Source organism: Kogia breviceps, chromosome 19 (assembly GCF_026419965.1).
Source record: "Kogia breviceps isolate mKogBre1 chromosome 19, mKogBre1 haplotype 1, whole genome shotgun sequence".
Taxonomy (NCBI): Eukaryota; Metazoa; Chordata; class Mammalia; order Artiodactyla; family Physeteridae; genus Kogia; species Kogia breviceps.
The window spans coordinates 23,887,850-23,908,676 of record NC_081328.1 but is presented as its reverse complement, the minus strand read 5'-3'; the positions used below and the strand labels follow the sequence as shown (position 1 = coordinate 23,908,676).

Here is a 20,827-nt window from a genome sequence, read left to right as displayed (position 1 = left end):
AAGCTATGATATCAGACAGGTCTGCCATACTGCCAGGACTTGCTGCTGAAGAATATAGATTGTAATTGATTTTGTTGTTCAGGGTCTCTAACAACTGCAGGCTGCCAAAGTCAGTTGCACCACTCTTTCCTCCTTGTCACTTAAAATAGGAAGGCAGCAAAGTGTTGTGAAAAAGGTATGTCAGGAGAGCTGAGTTCTGATTATTCTTGCACCTCTGGTTTGACCTAGGGCAAACCCTTCTAGCTTATTTTTTTCTGATTTTCAAAATGAGAATAATATCTCTCTTACCTATGTCAGCGCATTATTTGTACACCAGATAATATAGTGTATGTGAGCACTTTTTAAACTATAAAGGCAAAGTATAAGACTAAAGTCTTAATCTCATTTTTGTCACCCAAGGAAAATTGTATCTAATTGAAGAGAAGCTTAAATGGACATATTTCTGCCATATAAGCACTTCTGATAAATTGTTGAAGGAATGGATTGGGCAGGAAAGGAACTATAAAAGTAACAGGAAAATAATCATGTGGGTACTTGCATGAAAGGCAGACTTACTTGAAATTCCAGGCACAGGAATAGTTTCTTAGAATTGTAATTATGCTGTTCTCCAAAAGATTTAGGTGAAAGGGAAAAGGCCTCATTTAATAATTGGATATGTTTTATATCAAAATACAACAGAAATGAATATAGGAGAATAGTTCTTATGCATCTATTGTTAACCTATGAAATTTGGAAATAACATTGCTGCTGCTGTTTGGATTGCCCGTTGTTTGGTTCTTAATTTTATTTCCTTAGGAAATTGTCTTTTGTACATTCTTTAATTTTGTAAAATTAAGCATAGATTATGTTAAGTATAGACAAGGTGGAAATTTAATTTTCATATAAATTAATAGACTATCCCCAAATATACTGATGTTTAAGATATTATATTTGCTTTTAAAACATATGAATTATAATTGGAGAAAGGGGTTTGAAAGGAGATGAGCACATAGATGAAAATCTCTATCCAGGGTAGAAAAATGTATGTAACAATGTCAGTCAAAAATTTTATTTATACGTAATTTAAAACTTTTTTTTTTCCTGTGATTAAAAACTGTAGGTTGACCTAAATATAGAGGTCTTAATCTGAGTGATCTATTGAGCCAACACCTTGTGAGACTGTGTAGCATGGGAACCCTATGTAAGAACTGCTAATCAGCTGCTACCTGCTGAAGAATAAACCTTTTATTTTTAAATCGTGTGTACTCAAAAACTCATGTCAGAGAAGATAGACATTTCTCCAGTCTAAATATTATTAGTCATTTTAATTAAACCAATATAATCATTTTGAAAAGAGAAAGGATTCACCTATAAAATATTCTATTCTTCTTAATTAATTTAATTTGCCTTAGCTGCTGATAAATGTTATTTTATGTAAATGCTAATGTTTACTTCTTTGTGGAGTGTCTCACTTTTTTTTAAACTATGGAGAGAAGAAATTCATTTAAAATATCTAAGCATATTTCAATTCAGAAAAAGTTTGACAGTTTAAAAGCTTTGTTTATATTGATATTTCTTCAGGAAACAATGCTGGCAGGCATTTTCTGACTTATTCTATATAGTTTATAGTATATTTAAAAATATAAAAATGTTTTACTTTTAATGGTCCCTGACATTTTTCTCAAGTTTATTCAGAACAAATGAAAACTCTTTTTGTGTCTTATAAAAGAATTTAGCTGGACAGATCCAGCTGTTGCATTTATAAATAGCTACAGATATCTACAGCAATAAAGGGTTTACTCAGGTTGTTATGGCAACTAAAATTCAGTAGAACCTCAAAGATAAGCTATATTGAAGGAGGAGAGTACTTTAAAGGTACATTTAATCCAATTATATGATAAAATTATTGCTTAGTATCTATCACTTTAGATTGCAAGAGAGAAATTAGTTTTTTTTTTTCAGTTAAATGCTCATTCAATAAACACTTATTAAGCACTTGCTGTGTACCAGCATTGCAATATGCTCTCCCAAAGGATACAAAAACGAATGGACATAGTCCTTGCTCTGATAGAACTCACACTTTAGTGGGAAAAATATCATATATAATAGATAATGATGTGATGGAAATACAAATAGATAAATTACAGAGGAAGAAGCAGTAAACTTCACCTTAAGTAGTTGAGGAAGACTTCATTGGTATCACTGTAATTATTTCTGATTGTTATAAATGTTATTATTTCTGATTGTTTTAAATACTTATAGCAGTTTAGGTTATTAGACCATTGCTGAGATTTCTTAACATTTCCTCTGTATTACATAATGGTTTTATAATTTTGAGATTAAGGGTGTAGATGATTCTCATCAATTACATGCATGAAAAAAATGACATTAAATGTATTTTCTTCTGGAAACAACAATATTAGTAACATCATCAGCCTACATTTATTGAGCACTTCCAAGGTGCTATAAGCATTGTCTTATTTAATCTTTTTAAAATAGCTTTATTGTTATATAATTCACATTCAGTACAATTCACATACCACTTAAAGTATACACTTCAATGGCTTTTAGTATGTTCACAGAGTTGTGCAACCATCACAATCACATTTTCATTAGTGCGAAAGGAAACCTCACATCCTTTAGTTATCTCCCCCAATCTCCCCACCCCCCACATGGAGGCAACCACTAATATACCTCTGTCCCTGTGGATTTGCCTGTTCTGGGTATTTCATATAAATGAAATTACACAATAGGTGGTTCTTCGGGAATAATTTCTTTAATTTAGCATAATGTTTTAAAGGTTCATCCTTGTTGTACATATATCAGTACTTCATTTCTTTTTATTTCTGAACAATATTATACTGCATGGATATACCATATTTTGGTTATCCCTAAAAGAATGTTTCTTTTAGTCCGTGAGCATAATGAAACCTTTTTTTTTTTTTTTTTTTTTTTTTTTTTGCGATACGCGGGCCTCTCACTGTTGTGGCCTCTCCCGTTGCGGAGCACAGGCTCCGGACGCGCAGGCTCAGCGGCCATGGCTCACGGGCCCAGCCGCTCCGCGGCATGTGGGATCTTCCCGGACCGGGGCACGAATCCGTGTCCTCTGCATCGGCAGGCGGATTCTCAACCACTACGCCACCAGGGAAGCCCTAATGAAACCTTTTTGATGCAATGCTAAATGTCCTTCCTGCCTGTTTGACTGCCTTTGGTATTTCTTACTTTTCCTTTGGTCTTACTGTTGCTGTCCTAGTCTAGATCATCTATTAAAATGGCAATCTCTTTTTTTTATTATTAAATTTTACTGGAGTATGGTTGCTTTACAATGTTGTATTAGCCTCCACTGCACAACAGAATGAATCAGCCACACACATACAGATATCCCCTCCCTTTTGGACTTCCCTCCCATTGGCAATCTCTTAATTGGTGTCAGTGGCCCTAATTTCTTTGAAAGAAAGACAATAAACAGTTATTGAGCACCTACCCTCTGCAAGGCACTTTATATTATATCTCCTTACCAGACAGGTTTTCTCATCACTTCAAGTTGAGGAAGCTGAAGTTCAGGCAGGTTAAGTAACTTGTCCGAGCTTTGCAACTAGGACTTGCCAGAGTTCGAGTTTATGATTCTAAAACCTATGTTTTGGGCGGAGCGGCTGGGCCCGTGAGCCATGGCCACTGAGCCTGTGCTTCCGGAGCCTGCGCTCCGCAACGGGAGAGGCCACAGCGGTGAGAGGCCCGCGTACCCCCAAAAAAAAAAAAAAAAAAAAACCCTATGTTTTTTCAACAATACGTGGTTGCTTCCAGTACATTTTAGAATTTTATCATATCTAGTTCAGTGATGAGTACATAGTGGGTGGTCAAAAATGCTTGCTTACTTGTATTGAATTCCTGTTTTAATACATCCTTACAGCATTTAAAAGCCAGAGAAGGACTAATGATCCTCTTACTATAAAATAATGATGCCTAAGGACTCACTCCACACTTCATCATAGAGTAGACCTCTGTCCCTGGTATCTCTGCCCTTGAGTGTGTGGTGGTGTTTTTTAAAATCACTATATACCCTGTGCCAAGCACAGGCCTGGCACATAGTAGGTGCTCGATAAATATTTGTTGAAAGAGTAATGAATGAGTTAGGTTTTAGTGGTCTCGAATCCATCACAATTGAAAACAAAGGTCTTTAATTCACGTACCCTGAGGGTAGTTGTTCTTCCAGTGGTTGTTTCTGGATCTGTGTTTGCAGTCACCCCAGAGACTACAGAGAATCGATGAATCTAATGTAATAAAATATTCACATGCAGAAAATAGAGATCTTGAGGAGTTACACCTTGCATGTGAAGAAGGAGCCTTCACATCTTGAGAGTCTTGCTGTCTTAGAGCAAGCTTATTTATTCAGAAGGAAAAAAAAATACAGGGAGAAACTCAAAACAGACAAAAGCTAAATGGACAACTCTTAGTAATGGGATCATATCCTGGATTCTGTTCCCAGCCTGGCAGCTGATTTACTTGGCTGCTCCCAGCCCCTGGCTTGCTCCCCTAGTAGTCTCGTTTGCTTTGCTAGTATAGGAGAGGGCTGTGGTGAGGGCATGGAGTGAGCATTGTGAAACCTTGATGACATTGGTGGGCTGATGAGTTACCACCATAGAGACCAGTGTCGTGCTCATCCTCTGGCAGTCTTGGTTTACTGGAAGTTGGAAGGGCTCTGGAAATACCTTGAGCATTGTTTGAAAAGTGAAATTTTCTTGAGAATGAAAGAATATAGGGTGGGTTTTTGTTTTATGAATATTAACCGTTGGTCCCTTTTCTGGGGTTTTTAGTCATGGTCAGGAGTATTTGGAGATGAAGGAATGCTATTCTTTTATCTTTTGTTTGTTTGTTTGTAACTGCTTAATATTCGGGAATTGATGAACAGATCCAGCTGTTGCATTTATAAATAGCTACAGATGTCTACAGCAATAAAGGGTTTACTCAGGTTGTTATGGCAACTAAAATTCAGCAGAACCTCAAAGATAAGCTATATTAAAGGAGGAGAGTACTTTAAAGGTACATTTAATCCAATTATATGATAAAATTATTGCTTACTATCTATCATTTTAGATTGCAAGAGAGAAATTAGTTTTAACTTGTCAATGTAAATTATTTTCCTTAATGTACAAAGATTCTAACTTACTGTTTGACTTTTTAAAGGAGGCTTTGGATTGTGGTGATGTAGTGGTGATGGATTGTACTGACCCATTTAAACTCTTTTTCTTAGTTCTCTTTGTAACGAGTTGAATGCTTATTTAAGTCTACTGTCTAGGATTGAGAGTGTGTTTTTGAGTCCATGGAATATGGCAAAGCCTGCATTGGGCTTTAAGTCCATGATCTTACACTAATGGTTTATCCAACTGAACTAACCAGTTAAAATTTTTTAAGGCCATTGAAATATGTAGATCTATTCATTTATTGTTACACAGTAGGTCTGGGAGTCGAACATTGGAAACTGTAGATTTTAAAAATAATCTCATTTTTATTTGATGTAACACCTGCAGTTTTTTAGGGTAAAGTGAAATAGTATACTGTAAAGCTTATAATAAAAAAGAGCAATCTCTTACCCTTTTCTTCTCTACCCACAATTCCTCCTCATAGGCAACTTTTTTTTTTTTGGTTGCACATGGGATCCTAGTTCCCTGACCAGGGATCAAACCACATGCCCCCTGCAGTGGAAGTGCTGAGTCTCAACCACTGGACCACCCGGGAATTCCCTGAGGCAACTATTTTTAATTCTTTAAGTTCTTTCTGGGATATACCTCTGTGTCTCTAAAGAATGTTTCTATTGCTGTTTCATGCTTTTTCAGTTTTATAATCTTTGTTTCTTATTCTAGAAGGTAAAGATTTAACAATTTTAACACAACTCCTGCTACCACTTACCCCCATCCCCCAGTATAATTATACTACAACTTTGGGTTGTAGGTTGAGAGTTATAATAAAGTAAAAATAATTGGAAACTTTTATTTTGAAACAATTTTAAACTAACATAGAAGTTGCAGAAATAGTAGAGGGTTCACATGTATTCTTCACCCAGTAGAAACAACTATCTCTATAGGACTGATAACAGATTGGATGTCATCAGAAAAGTGTGGAAGAAAGGTGAGGCAAATCTGCTTTCTTTGCCAAGCCTCTGAAGCATACATTTCTACCAACAAATAAATGCAAATAGCAGGAATAAAAAGCCCAAAGCCAAATTCATATATGAGTATAAATGGATGAAAATTTATTACCACCTGTATCTGTGTATATATATTTGTTAAGATATTGAAAGAGAGAACTATAGGCTAAACTATATAACCATAGTATAATTATTACAACCAGAAAACTAACATTAGTACAATACTATTTATTAACTAAACTACAGACCTTATTTGGATTTCAGCAAATTTTACATTAACTCTTAAAAACATTTTTTATGCTGTATAGGTCTATGAAATTTTGTTACATGTATAAATTCATATAACCATCACCACAATTGAGATATAGAACTCCCAGAGAAACTCCCACATGCTCTCCCAACCCTAACTTCTAGCAGCCACTGATCTGTTCTGTATCACTGTAATTTTGTCATTTTGAGAATGTTATATAAATCATATAATATGTGACTTTTTGAGATTTTTTTCACTCAGCATTATGCCCTTGAGATCCATCTATACCATTACATATTATCAGTAGTTCATGGGATATTCCACAGCTTATTGTTGCATTCATCCACTGAAGGATATTTCTGTTGTTTCTAGCTTTTGACTATTACAAATAAAGCGTATTATGAACATTCATGTGGAGGTTTTTGTGTGAACATGTTTTAATTCTCTTGGGTAATACCCAGGAGTATGATTGTTGAGTTGTGTGGTGTTTGTTTAACTGTATGAGAAACTGCCAAACAGGTTTCCAGGTGACAGTACCATTTTACATTCCCACCAGCAGTGTATGAGAGATCCTGTTGCTCCATGTCCTTACTAGCACTTGGTATTTGTATTTGTTTCCTTGGGCTGCCGTAACAAATTACATAAACGGGGTGGTAATTTATTCTGCCATAGTTACGTAGGCTAGAAGTCAGAAATCATTTGTTGGCAGGGCCATGCTTTGAAGAAAAAAACCATCCCACGTGTTTGCCCTATCTTCTGGTGGTTGCCAGTAATCCTTGGTTTTCCTTATGTTGTGGCAGCGTAACTCCAGTCTCTGCCTCTGTCTTCATATGGCTGTCTTCCTCTGTGTATTTATCTGCTCTATTTCTGTATGTTCACGTGGTCTTCTTATAAGGACATCAATCATTGAATTGAGGGCCTATCCTGCTCCAGTATAACCTCATCTTAATTAATTACATCTGCAAAGACCCTCTTTTTTGTTCTAGAACAAAAAAGTTTCACAATTTGTATAGAAACACAAAAGACGCCAAATAGTCGAAGCAATCTTGAGAAAGAAAAACAGAGCTGGAGGAATCAGGCTCCCTGACTTCAGACTATACTACAAAGCCACAGTATTCAAGACAGTATGGTACTGGCACAGAAACAGAAATATAGATCAATGGAACAGGATAGAATGCCCAGAGATAAACCCATGCACGTATGGTCACCTAATTTATGACAAAGGAGGCAAGAACATACAATGGAGAAAAGACAGCCTCTTCAGTAAGTGGTGCTGGGAAAACTGGACAGCTTCATGTAAAAGAATGAAATTAGAACACTTCCTAATACTGTACCCAAAAATAAACTCACAGTGGATTAATACCTAAAAATAAGGCCAGACCCTGTAAAACTCTTAGAGGAAAACATAGGCAGAACACTCTGTGCCATAAATCACAGCAGAGATCCTTTTTGACCCACCTCCTAGAGAAATGGAAATGAAAAGAAAATAAGTAAATGGGACCTAATGAAACTTAAAAGCTTTTTCACAGCAAAGGAAGACATAAACAAGATGAGAAGACAACCCTCATAATGGGAGAAAATATTTGCAAATGAAGCAACTGACAAAGGTTTAATCTCCAAAATTTATAAGCAGCTCATGCAGCTCAATATCAAAGAACAAACAACCCAATCCAAAAATGGGCCAAAGACCTAAATAGACATTTCTCCAAAGAAGATATACAGATTGCCAACAAACACATGAAAGAATGTTCAGCATCACTAATCATTAGAGAAATGCAAATCAGAACTACAGTGAGGTATCACCTTACACCAGTCAGAATAGCCATCATCAAAAAATCTACACACAGTAAATGCTGGAGGGGTTGTGGAGAAAAGGGAACCCTCTTACACTGTTGGTGGGAATGTAAATTGATGCAGCCACTACGGAGAACAGTATGGAGTTTCCTTAAAAAACTAAAAATAGAACTACCATAGGACCCAGCAATCCCACTATGGGGCATATACCCTGAGAAAACCATAATTCAAAAAGAGTCATGTACCAAAATGTTCATTGCAGCTCTATTTACAATAGCCAGGACATGGAAGCAACCTAAGTGTCCATAATCGGATGAGTGGGTAAAGAAGATGTGACACATATATACAATGGAATGTTACTCAGCCATAAAAAGAAATGAAATTGAGTTATTTGTAGTGAGCTGGATGGACCTAGAGTCTGTCATACAGAGTGTAGTAAGTCAGAAAGAGAAAAAGAAATAGCGTATGCTAACACATATATATGGAATCTAAAAAAAAAAAAAAAAAGGGTCCTGAAGAACCTATGGGCAGGACAGGAATAAAGACACAGACGTAGAGAATGGACTTGAGGACATGGGAAGGGGGAAGCGTAAGCTGGGATGAAGTGAGAGAGTGGCATGGACATATATACACTGCCAAATGTAAAATAGATAGCTAGTGGGAAGCAGCCGCATAGCACAGGGAGATCAGCTCAGTGCTTTGTGACCATTTAGAGGGATGGGATAGGGAGGATGGGAGGGAGATGCAGGAAGGAGGAGATACGGGAATATATGTATATGTATAGGTGATTCACTTTGTTATAAAGCAGAAAGTAACACACCATTGTAAAGCAGTTATACTCCAATAAAGATGTTAAAAAAATAAAGTAAAAAAATAAATAAATCAAATGTCCAGTTTTCAACAAGAAATTATTAGCCATACTCAGGAGAAAAAGCAGCCATTAGAAATTAACTCTGAGTATGCCTGGATGTTGAATTTAGCAGATAAAAGATTTAAAAACATGTAAATATGTTCAAGTAATTAAATCAATCAATAAATAGAAACTAACTAAAAGAACTAAATGGAAATTCTAGATTTGAAAAGTACAATAACTGAAATAAAAATTCAGTAGATGGGTAACAAGGTTTGAGATGGCAGAATAATGAGTTGGTGAATTGAAGAAGAGAAAGTATCCAATCTGTAGAACAGAGAACAAGAGACTGAAGGACAATGAACAGAACCTTAGAGACTTGTGAGACATCAAATGTGTACCCCTGTAAGTGTAACAGGAGTTCCAGAAGGAAAGAAGAGAAAGAGGCAAAAGAAGTATTTGAACTTATAATGGCTGAAAACTTTCTAAATTTGATGGGAAAACATTAATCTGCAGATCTAAGGAGGTCAGTAAACACCCAAGACTCAAAAAGATTAACACAAAGAGATCCATGCCTAGATACATCATAGTCATAATCAAACTACTGAGAGAACCAAAGGCAAAGAGAAAATCGTGAAAGCAGCAAGAGAAAAATGACGTTGGTTCAATCTCTGGTTGGAGAACTAAGAACCCACATGCCACGGGGCAACTAAGCCCTCACGCCACAACTAGAGAGCCTGTGTGCCACAACTGCAGAAGCCATGAGCTCTGGAGCCTGCGTGCCACAACTAGAGAGAAGTCTCAGTGCCACAATGAAAGATCCCGTGTGCCGCAACTAAGACCCAATATAGCCAATAAATAAATAAATATTTTTAAAAAAAGATTGTATAAAGCAATAAATGTAATACTGTTTGTTGGGCTTATAATATATAGAAATATTGTATGTATAATAATACTAGAACAAAAGAAGGAGAAGAAAATGGAGCTATATTATAGCCAATTCCTATATTTTACCAGAATTAAATTAGTATTAGCATTAAGTAGATTGTGATAAGTTAAGATACGTAGTTTAATCTCTAGAGCAACCAATTAAGAGACATATACTAGAATGTAATCCAAAATTATAGTTTAAAAATAGAAATTAAAATGGTATCCCCCAAAATTGTCTAACATAAAAGAAGGCAGTAAAAGAAGAACAGAGAAACTAAAAAGCTGTAAGACATACAGAAAACAGATAGCAAAATAACAGATGTAAATCCAACCATATTGGTAATTGCATTAAATGTGAGTAGACCAAACTCTAAAATTTAGAGGGTAGGATTTTTTGCTTTTGTTATTTATGTGTGTGTGCGCATGTATGTATGTATGTATGTAATTCAAATACCTTGGAATGAATATTTCTGAATTATGGTGATTCAAATATTAACTAACTGCCCTTAGATTAGGGATGCAATTTGTCATAATGGGGACGGGTGGTGAGGAGAATGTTCTTTTGATATTTTGAGCAGGACAGTTTTTCATTAGGCAGACTATCTTATGTGTTACAGAATATTTAGCGTCCCTGAATCCTGCCCACAAATGCCAGTGGCAGCCCCACCCTCACCCCCAGGTTATGTTGTAGTAACAAAAGCTACCCCTCCACGCAGACCTTTCTAATATTCCTTGCGGGAGCATGCCACCTCACCTGTTACCATCCCATCTCACCCCTAACCTTATTGAGAAACAGTAGAAGAGATTTAAACAAACCATCTCACTGTATACTAAAGTATTTTAAAGTATTTTTTACAGATAATATAACAAAGGAGGAAAGAACATATGCAAAGATCCTGAGGACAAAATAGTTTGTCATGTTTGAGGACCTGAAAGGAGACTGATATTACTGGGGAATTAGTGAGTAAAGAGGAAGGTGGCATATGATAACACTGAAAAGAGAGGCAGAGTTCAGACTGTATAGGGCCTTTATAGATCATGGTAAGGTTAGATTTTATTTTAAGTGAATTAGGAAGGTACTGAAGAATTTTAGGCATGTGAGTGAGATGATCTGATTATTGCTTAGGTAGACATATATAGCAATGCTTTTAATCTTTTTTTAACTTCATTCCACAGTAAGAGATGTATTGTGACTTACTACACACACGCACTCACACACACAAATACAACCTGAAATCAAAGTTTTATGAAACTTAATACAATGATGAACTCTGATACTTCTATTCATTTTTAAAAAACATTGTTCACTCATAGACTGATTTTACAACCCATAAAACAGGCCCTCTGTTTGAAAGACATGATTAATATGGCATATATGAAGAATATACATTTTTTTAGTTTTAAGGAAGACAGCTATGAAAAGTTATGAGTGAGGGGATTTTGAAGATAAATAAGACAATTCAAATATAAAATTGAGTTTGTGTCTGTATGGTGTTAATACCTGATACATTGATAATTTGTTCTATTCTAGAGCAAAGGCTATAGGCATTGAGTAAATTCTAAAGAGGAATGAGGTAAGAATGTTTTTCTTGTCAGTAGGAAAAATTTTCTGGGCCAGATATCTTTAATTCTGCCCAAATAAGGGAATTGTCTCTGAAAACAAGAGTTGACCCACTATTTTCCAAGTCTATAAGGGTACAATATTTATTTAGATTAGTATTAGTATTAGTATCCTTCCCTCCTGACCTAATAGAGATCTTGTATATAATATAAACACCAATAAATTACCTGCATTATATTAGTGATTTTATTTAACACTTTCTTAATTTGAATACTGGTAGGAAATAATATTTTTTCTTTCCTGAGTGACAGTTTCTGTAACTGCATTTACCAAGGAACTCATTCTTATCTTATATTCATCTCACAAATATATATATATTAAATACTTAAGATTAGACTTGAAGGAGTTGAGAAAGATCTAACCACATGAAGAGTGTAGGGGACAGGGGTCCAGACAGAAGGGTAAAAGCCATGAGGCAGTTGAGAGCCACCATCATGGCTGAAGCTTTATGGATGAGGAAGAGGGTAACCAGATATAAAGCTGGAGAAGTTAGGCGGGAGTCAAGTCAGACCCTTATAGGGCCTTTGTGACTCCTATAGGGAGTTTGAATTTTTTTCTTAAGCATAGAAGTACATGATCATATTTACATTTTAAGAAGATAAATCTGTCTGCTCTGTGGAGAAAGAGCTGGAAAAGGGTAAGAATTGAAGTAGGGAGACCAATTGAGAGGCTGTTGTAGTAATCTGTGTAGGCTAGGAATAATAGTCATTGGACTTTGGTGGTAGCTGAGGAGATGGAAGCGGATGGATTCAGGGTATATTTGGGGGATAGAATCAACAAAAGTTCCTGATAAATTAGATGTGGGGATGAGAGAAAGAGCAGAATCAAGAACTCCCAGGTTTGTGGGAGCAACTTGAGCAACTGGGTGAATGTGGTGCCATTTACTGTTTGGGGAAAATCATATAGGGCAGGGGCAGAGTTCAGGTGAATATATTAGTTTCCTAGGGCTTCCATGACAAAGTACCGTGAACTGTTTGGCTCAAAACAACAGAAATTTATTCTTCCACAGTTCTGGAGAGTAGACGTCAAAATTAAGGGGCTGCTCTAGACCTGTAGAGGAGAATCCTTTCTTGCCTGTGCCTGTTCTGTTCTGTTCTTCACCAACAAGTCATTCCCCCACCTCTTTCCCTCTCCTCAGTCCTCCCTATTCCCTGAGACAATATTGAAGTTCAGCCAATTATTAACCCTACAGTGGCCTCTTAAGTGTTCAAGTGAAAGGAAGAGTTACATGTCTCTCACTTTAAATCAAAAGCTAGAAATGATTAAGCTTAGCAAGGAAGGGATGTCAAAAGCTGATGTAGGGACTTCCCTGGTAGTGCAGTGGTTGAGAATCCGCCTGCTAATGCAGGGGACATGGGTTCGAGCCCTGATCCAGGAGGATCCCACATGCCACGGAGCAACTAAGCCTGTGCGCCACAACTACTGAGCCTGAGCTCTAGAGCCCACGAGCCACAACTACTGAGGCCACGTGCCACAACTACTGAAGCCCATACGCCTAGAGCCCGTGCTCTACAACAAGAGAAGCCACTGCAATGAGAAGCCCGGGCACCGCAACAAAGAGTAGCCCCCGCTCGCTGCAACTACAGAAAGGTCTTCACGCAGCAACGAAGACCCAGCACAGCCAAAAGAAATAATAAAGAAATAAATAAAATAAATTTATTTTGAAAAAAAAGCTGATGCAGACCAAAAGCTAGCCCTCTTGCACTGGTTAGCTACGTTGTGAATACATAGGAAAAGTTCTTGAAGGAAATTAGAAGTGCTACTTCAATGAACACATGAATTTTAAGAAAGCAAAACAGCCTTGTTGCTGATATGGAGAAAATTTTAGTGGTTTGTATAGAAGATGAAACCAGCCACAACATTCCCTCAGGCCGAATCCAGAGCAACACCCTAACTCTCTTCAATTCTTTGAAGGCTAAGAGATGAGGAAGCTGCAGAAGAAAAGTTTGAAGCTAGCAGAGGTTGGTTCATAAGCTTTAAGGAAAGAAGCCATCTCCATAACGTAAAGTGCAAAGTGAAATAGCAAGTGCAGATATATCAGTAGAAGCTGCAGCAAGTTATCCAGAAGATCTAAGCTAAGGTAATTAATGAAGGTGGCTACACTAAACAGATTTTCAATATTCATGAAACAGCCTTCTATTGGGAAAAAAAATGCCATCTAGGACTTTTATACTAGAGAGGAGAATCTAATGCCTGGCTTCAAAGCTTCAAACAACAGGGCTTCCCTGGTGGCGCAGTGGTTGAGAGTCCGCCTGCCAATGCAGGGGACATGGGTTCGTGCCCCGGTCCGGGAAGATCCCACATGCCGCGGAGCGGCTGGGCCCGTGAGCCATGGCCGCTGAGCCTGCGCGTCCAGAACCTGTGCCTCGCAGCGGGAGAGGCCACAACAGTGACAGGCCCGCCTACCACAAAAAAAAAAAAAAAAAAAGCTTCAAACAACAGAGTCATCTCTAGCTAGGGGCTAATGCAGCTGGTACCTTGAAGTTGAAGCCAGTGCTCATTTACCATTCTGAAAATCCTAGAGCCCGCCCCTTTTTTTTTTCAAAACAACCTAATGTTTATTTAATTTTTGGAGGGGGGAACCTCTCCCCCACTTTATTTATTTATTTACTTGGAGTAAAATTGCTTTGCAATGTTGTGTTAGCTTCTGCTGTACAATGAAGTGAATCATCTATATGTATACCTATATCCCCTCCCTCTTGGACCTCCCTCCCATCCCACCCTCCACCCCCCAGCCCACCCAGTCCTAAAGCCCTTAAGAATTATGCTAACTCTATCCTGCCTGTGCTCTATAAATGGAACAGCAAAGCCTGGATGACAGCACATCTGTTTACAGCATGGGCTACTGAATATTTTAAGTCCACTGTTGGGACCTACTGCTCAGAAAAAAAGGTACCTTTCAAAATATTGCTGCTCAATGACAATGCACCTGGTCACCCAAGAGCTGAAATGGAAATGTACAAGATTAACATTTTCATGCCTGCTAACCCCAATCCATTCTGCAACCCATGGATCAAAGAGTAATTTTGACTTTCAAGTCCTACTATTTACGAATTTTGACTTTCAAGTCCTACATTTTTTTTTTTTTTTTTGTGATACGCGGGCTTCTCACTGTTGTGGCCTCTCCCGTTGCGGAGCACAGGCTCTGGACGCGCAGGCTCAGTAGCCATGGCTCACAAGCCCAGCCGCTCCACGGCACGTGGGATCCTCCCGGACCAGGGCACGAACCCGTGTCCCCTGCATCGGCAGGCGGGTTCCCAACCACTGCGCCACCAGGGAAGCCCTCAAGTCCTACATTTTATAAGGCTATTAGCAGCTGTAGATAGTGATTCCTCTGATAGATCTGAGCAAGTAAATTGAAAACCTTCTGGAAAGGATTCACTGCTCTAGATGCCATTGTTACAGAGTCCAAGCTTGTACTGCTTGCTGTATGACAGACCAATAAATTGAGAAACAAGGTAGTGGGGCAAGGAATAGCAATTTTATTCAGAAAGCCAGCAGACTGAGAAGATGGTGGACTAGTGTTCCAAAGAGTCATCTTACATAAGTTAGAATTCAGGCTTCTTTTATACTAAAAGGGGGAGAGGGTTTGGCTGGTTGTTGCAGACTTCTTGGGGCCTGCTAGACCCCAGAGGGGATGTGATAATCCTTTGTTCCTGCGGGTGTCCATGTGGGTCAGGTCACCACGTTCCTGTAAACCTCCAACAAGACAAACGTTCTCTGTTCTACTTTTTATCTCGATATGAAAAGTGTTGTACCTTTAAAAATCAAGTCTGGGAGGCAGAACCTTGAGAAAGGGCTATTGTGTATATGTCAGACTATAGGCAACATTCTTTTACAAAGGTGCAGAACCAGCATGACTAAACACAGGCAACAGAACACAAAGGTTAGAGCTAAAGGAATAGAACCAACATGGAGTCAGGTTTGTTCTCCTCTGTTACATCATTAAGAACATTCCTGATTCGTGGGAAGAGGTCAAAATATCAGCATTAACGGGATTTTGGAAGAACTTGATTCCAACCCTTGTGGATGACTTGAGAGGTTCAAGACTTCAGTGGAGGAAGTAACAAGTGCAGATGCGGTGGAAATAGCAAGGGAACCAGAATTAGAAGTGGATCTTGAAAATGTGACTGAATTGCTGCTATCATGATAAAACTTTAACAGATGAGCTTCTTATGGATGAGCAATGAAAGTGATTTCTTGAGATGGAATCTACTCCTGGTGAAGATGTTGTGAAGACTGTTGAAATGACAACAAAGGATTTAGAATATTACATAAACTTAGTTGATAAAGTGGTGTCAGGGTTTGAGAGGATTGACTCCACATTTGAAAGAAGTTTTCCTGTGGATAAAATGCTGTCAGGCAGCATTACATGCTACAGAGAAATCATTCACGAAAGGACGAGTCAATCAATGCAGCAAACTGCATTGTTGTCTTATTTTAAGAAATTGCCACGGTTCCCCCAACCTTCAGCAACCACCGCCTTGATCAGTCAGCAGCCACTAACGTCGAGGCAGGACCCTCTGCCAGCAAAAAGATTATGACTTGCTGAAGGCTCAGATGATGGTTAGCATTATTTAGCAAAAAAGTATTGTTTAATTTAGGTACGTACATGGATCATTTAGATATAATGCTATTGCATACTTAATAGACTGTACAGTATAGTATAAACTTAACTTTCATATACACTTAGAAACCAAAAAATTTGTGTGACTCACTTTATTGTAATATTCATTTTATTATAGTGGTCTGAAACCAAAGCTGCCATATCTCCAAGGTATGCCTGTACAGTTGACCCTTGAACAAAACCTGTTTGGACTGCATGGGTCCACTTATACACAGATTGTTTTCAATAGTAAATAGCACAGTACTACACGATGCATGGGTTGGTTGAATCCTTGGATGTGGAACCTCAGATATGGAAGAACTGTGGATACAGAGGTAGACTATAAGTTAGTTATGCGTTCAAGGAATGACGTGGTCACTTTGCCCATTGTAATAGGCTTTGTCTATGTATGAATGCCCAGTCTTAGTGTAGCCAATCATATAGGAGAATTGTGTGATGAAATATGAATTTACTAGAAGTTTCTGACACAGTACATATCTGGGTATATTCTGGTAGTCATCATTAATTAGCATTTTCAGGAAGGACCCAATGGTAGCATATAGCAACCTAGCGACTAGATTTACTTTACAGATTTATTCCTCTGTAATTCAGGTCATGGTTCACGATTTTCAACCAAATGGGATTAGTTCTTTAAAATGGTATATCACTGCATATAATACAGAGATCATCTTCTGAAATAACACTCCTTTCAAATGTGAACCATAAATCCATCTTTTGTCTCCTAATTGGAGCTACTACTATCCTACAATTGAGGCTGTGGTCTTTTGTTGAGCAATATTCAACACTTAGATGAAGCTATCAAGATAATGAATGCAACCGAAAGAAATGGGTTTGTCAGATAGGGCAGTGAATCCTAGTAGAAATATTTAGTAGAAATGCTTACTCAGATTACTCTGCTCTTAAGAGTTAGTAAAGGAATTTCAGATGAACTTATTTCTGAAGGGGCTACTTATTTTTTTAATAATGTAGGAATATTTTCTCAAAATAATGATCTTAAAATTCAAATTGTAAACTATATAGGAGAAAGCCTAGAGTTCTAGAGTTCTACTCCGAAGCTCTTTAGAACAACTTCCTGGAATAGCACATAATAGAAGTTTAAAAAAGATAAATAAAAATTGAAGTCAGTAAATTATTCAATTCTCTGTCCACTTGTGGTTTAAAAAAACATTTGATAAAACTTCTGTTGTTCTAATAATTTGTGGAAGCTCCTCTATCATAGCAAATAATTTACGGTAAAACTTCAATATGTTTACTATAAACACTACTTCCTACATATTATACTTCATTTCTCTAACAAATATTTGAATTTTTTTTTCAGGTATATAATATCACACAAAGAACTGAACATTTTGGAGTTTTGTTTTACTTCCTTAAGTAATTACATTAATACCAAATCTAAAAGATGTGATTGAAAATATAATGCTCTTGATTTTTCATTCATAACTTTTTTTTTTTTTTTTTTGGTTTGTTTTTGTTTTGCGGTACGCGGGCCTCTCACTGTTGTGGCCTCTCCCGTTGCGGAGCGCAGGCTCCGGACGCGCAGGTTCAGCGACCATGGCTCACGGGCCCAGCCGCTCCTTGGCATGTGGGATCCTCCCGGACCGGCGCACGAACCCGTGTCCCCCGCATCGGCAGGCGGACTCTCAACCACTGCGCCACCAGGGAAGCCCTTAACCTTTTTTTTTATAAAGTCATTAAAATTTCTACTCACATTAGTTATGCCATTGTAGGTCTAAACTCACAATTTACCCAAAACAACTTCAATTTACTGCAGATGAATTTTCATAACTCTTGTAGTTTACTCTGATTTATCATTTCAATACCAACAAAATTTAGGCATCACCCTCTGATATTTTCTGCAGATATATTCACAGATTGACAGCAGATATTTTACTGCACTATTTAGTTCTAAGTTATACCACCAGCATTATTGTTTTTCTAAAAGATAGCACAATCTTAGGTTATTATTTTCAAGTGATCACAGTTCTCAAGAAAGAAACTATACCAATGTGAGTCTGAAACATCAAATATTGAAGTAGAATACCAGATTTGTCTTTCAAGTGATGAAAAACCATTTATCAAAAGAAATAAGTTGTTTCTGGTGAGCTGATTGGCAAACAGAGCAATAGCTAACAGCCAGATTGAAGTGTGATCTTAATGGGATTAGAATAAAATGCTCATAATGTTAGTTTTCTTTTTGCATGATTTTTGCACTACTGTGGAAATAAAGACCACCCAAAATGAGAACAAACAGGCTGTAAATTCAAAGCTTGGCGTAGCAAGAAAATTGCCACCATCACTTGCATTTGGCAGATTCACACGGGTGGGCAACTTTTATGGTGAAAAAGAGAAAAGATATGCTGATTGGAGACTGTTTGGCATGGGGAAGCTGAAATGCTAACTAGAAGACAGTCATCTTAGGTAATTGGTTTGGGAAGTATATTTGTCTTTGTCTGGTTGCTGAGTTGAAAGTGTGTGGTGGGCTGTGGAGGGGGAAAAAAAAAAAAAAAAAGAAGAAGCTGACAGTCATTGACCAAATCCTAACTTCTGAACTGATTGCTACAGAGACTGTGATTTGACTTCCCAGGTTGTTTGCCCTCCAAAGAGACTGTGTGTCAGAGTTGTATATGATCTGGTCATTGTCTATTTGTATAATCAGTCTCTCAATACTGAAGAACAAATAGACTTAATGTTTTATGATTTTATCACTGATTATATTTGTGTAGCTTTGAGAGTTCTATCAAGATTCTAATAGTTATAGAAATCTCACCAGATGAAAATAGTATTTCATGTCTGAGAATATAAGAGGAATTATGCCAGAGTGTTCATGCTGTAAGATGTCTATATGAAGATGTCATTACTCAGGTAGAAGTGGATTCTGGACCTCAGAGATACCAGTTAACAATAATAATATGCGCCTATGTGGGTCTTTTGAGAAGTTAGTGAGAACCTGGTGTGGACTACCTCAGAGAGCCTTTGGGTATTTTCTCAGTGACTTATTGGATAATTGGGACTTTAAAGATGTGTGGGAGAAAGTAACTGGCCTTTCCCCATTGGAAACTCTGCACATTGTGATTTCCTACACAGCCTATAGAAAGGAGATTGGTTGGCTGTGATAAGGAGTATATATATGAGTTCCTACACAGTTTTAAAAATTTTTTATTCTGAGAAATTCCAATATTTAAATATTTTAAATAAAAGTAATAAAACATGGCTATATAAAGCTAAATTACCCTTTGTCCTCTCCCCACCCCATCTTTGTCTCATTTCTGTCTCTTTCCATGAGAGGTAACCTGTCCATGAATTTGGTGTACCTAACTTATAAAATGATTATTTCTAAAAAAATAGAACTTCTTTCTACTTAACTAATTATAAATGTAAAAACAGAAGGTCTGAAAGACTGCTCTACAGATTTCTTTTAGATTAGTAAATTAATATAGCATAATGAACTTGAGAAACAGAACATTTTCTACCAAGTAGCTCTATAACCAAGTAGCTCTGTGTTATATGTTACATAATATATGCTCTTTGTATCAGTATCAATTTGTCTAATTAGCAGCAGGAAACTAGGAAAGAAACAGTTTGGGGAAAAGAACCTTATGAAAGAAAGTAAGGTTTAAATTGATGCCTTGAGGAATGTGGACAAAAGTGAGTCAAAGGATATCCTCTCTTGATCTTGGCTGAACCTGTAGTTAGTTCTCATAAATTTACTTTGATCTTTCTTTGCTTGGCTCTTATAGAAGCAATTCTTTGTCTCAAAATGAACAGGCAGTGCTCGCTTCGGCAGCACATATACTAAAATTGGAACGATACAGAGAAGATTAGCATGGCCCCTGCGCAAGGATGACACGCAAATTCGTGAAGCGTTCCATATTTTTTAAAAAGAAATGAAATTGAGTTATTTGTAGTGAGGTGGATGGACCTAGAGTCTGTCATACAGAGTGAAGTAAGTCAGAAAGAGAAAAACAAATACCGTATGCTAACACATATATAGGGAATCTAAGAAAAACATAAAAATTAAAAAAGGTCATGAAGAACCTAGGGGTAAGACGGGAATAAAGACACAGACCTACTAGAGCATGGACTTGAGGATATGGGAGGGGGAAGGGTAAGCTGTGACAAAGTGAGAGAGTGGCATGGACATATATACACTACCAGACGTAAAATAGATAGCTAGTGGGAAGTAGCCACATAGCACAGGGAGATCAGCTCCGTGCTTTGTGACCACCTAGAGGGGTGGGAGGGAGGGAGACGCAAGAGGGAAGAGAGATGGGAACATGTATATGTATAACTGATTCACTTTGTTATACAGCAGAAACTAACACACCATTGTAAAGCAATTATTCTCCAATAAAGATGTTAAAAAAAAATGAACAGGCACAATATACACAGTGGTCCCCCTTATCCTCAGTTTTACTTTGCGAGATAAACAAATTCATGCTAGTCTTATGGCCACAGTGCGATACAATGCTTAGTTAAGATGGAAAAGGCATTAAATTTGTAAAATATTTTGAGAGACCACATTCACATAGCTTTTATTACAGTATATTGTTATTATTGCTCTATTTTATTATTAGTTGTTGTTAATCTCTTACTGTGCCTAATTTATAAATTAAACTTTATCCTAGGTA

General features: G+C 37.4%; 1 protein-coding gene and 1 non-coding gene across 2 annotated transcripts in view; both read left to right on the top strand.

Annotated features, from left to right (window-relative positions):
* Positions 1–20,827, top strand: part of PPM1E (protein phosphatase, Mg2+/Mn2+ dependent 1E) — a 169,307-nt gene that overhangs the window by 55,659 nt on the left and 92,821 nt on the right. The window lies entirely within an intron of this gene.
* Positions 19,968–20,074, top strand: LOC131747190 (U6 spliceosomal RNA). The gene has a single exon (XR_009332817.1). It is a non-coding gene; the product is annotated as a U6 spliceosomal RNA (small nuclear RNA).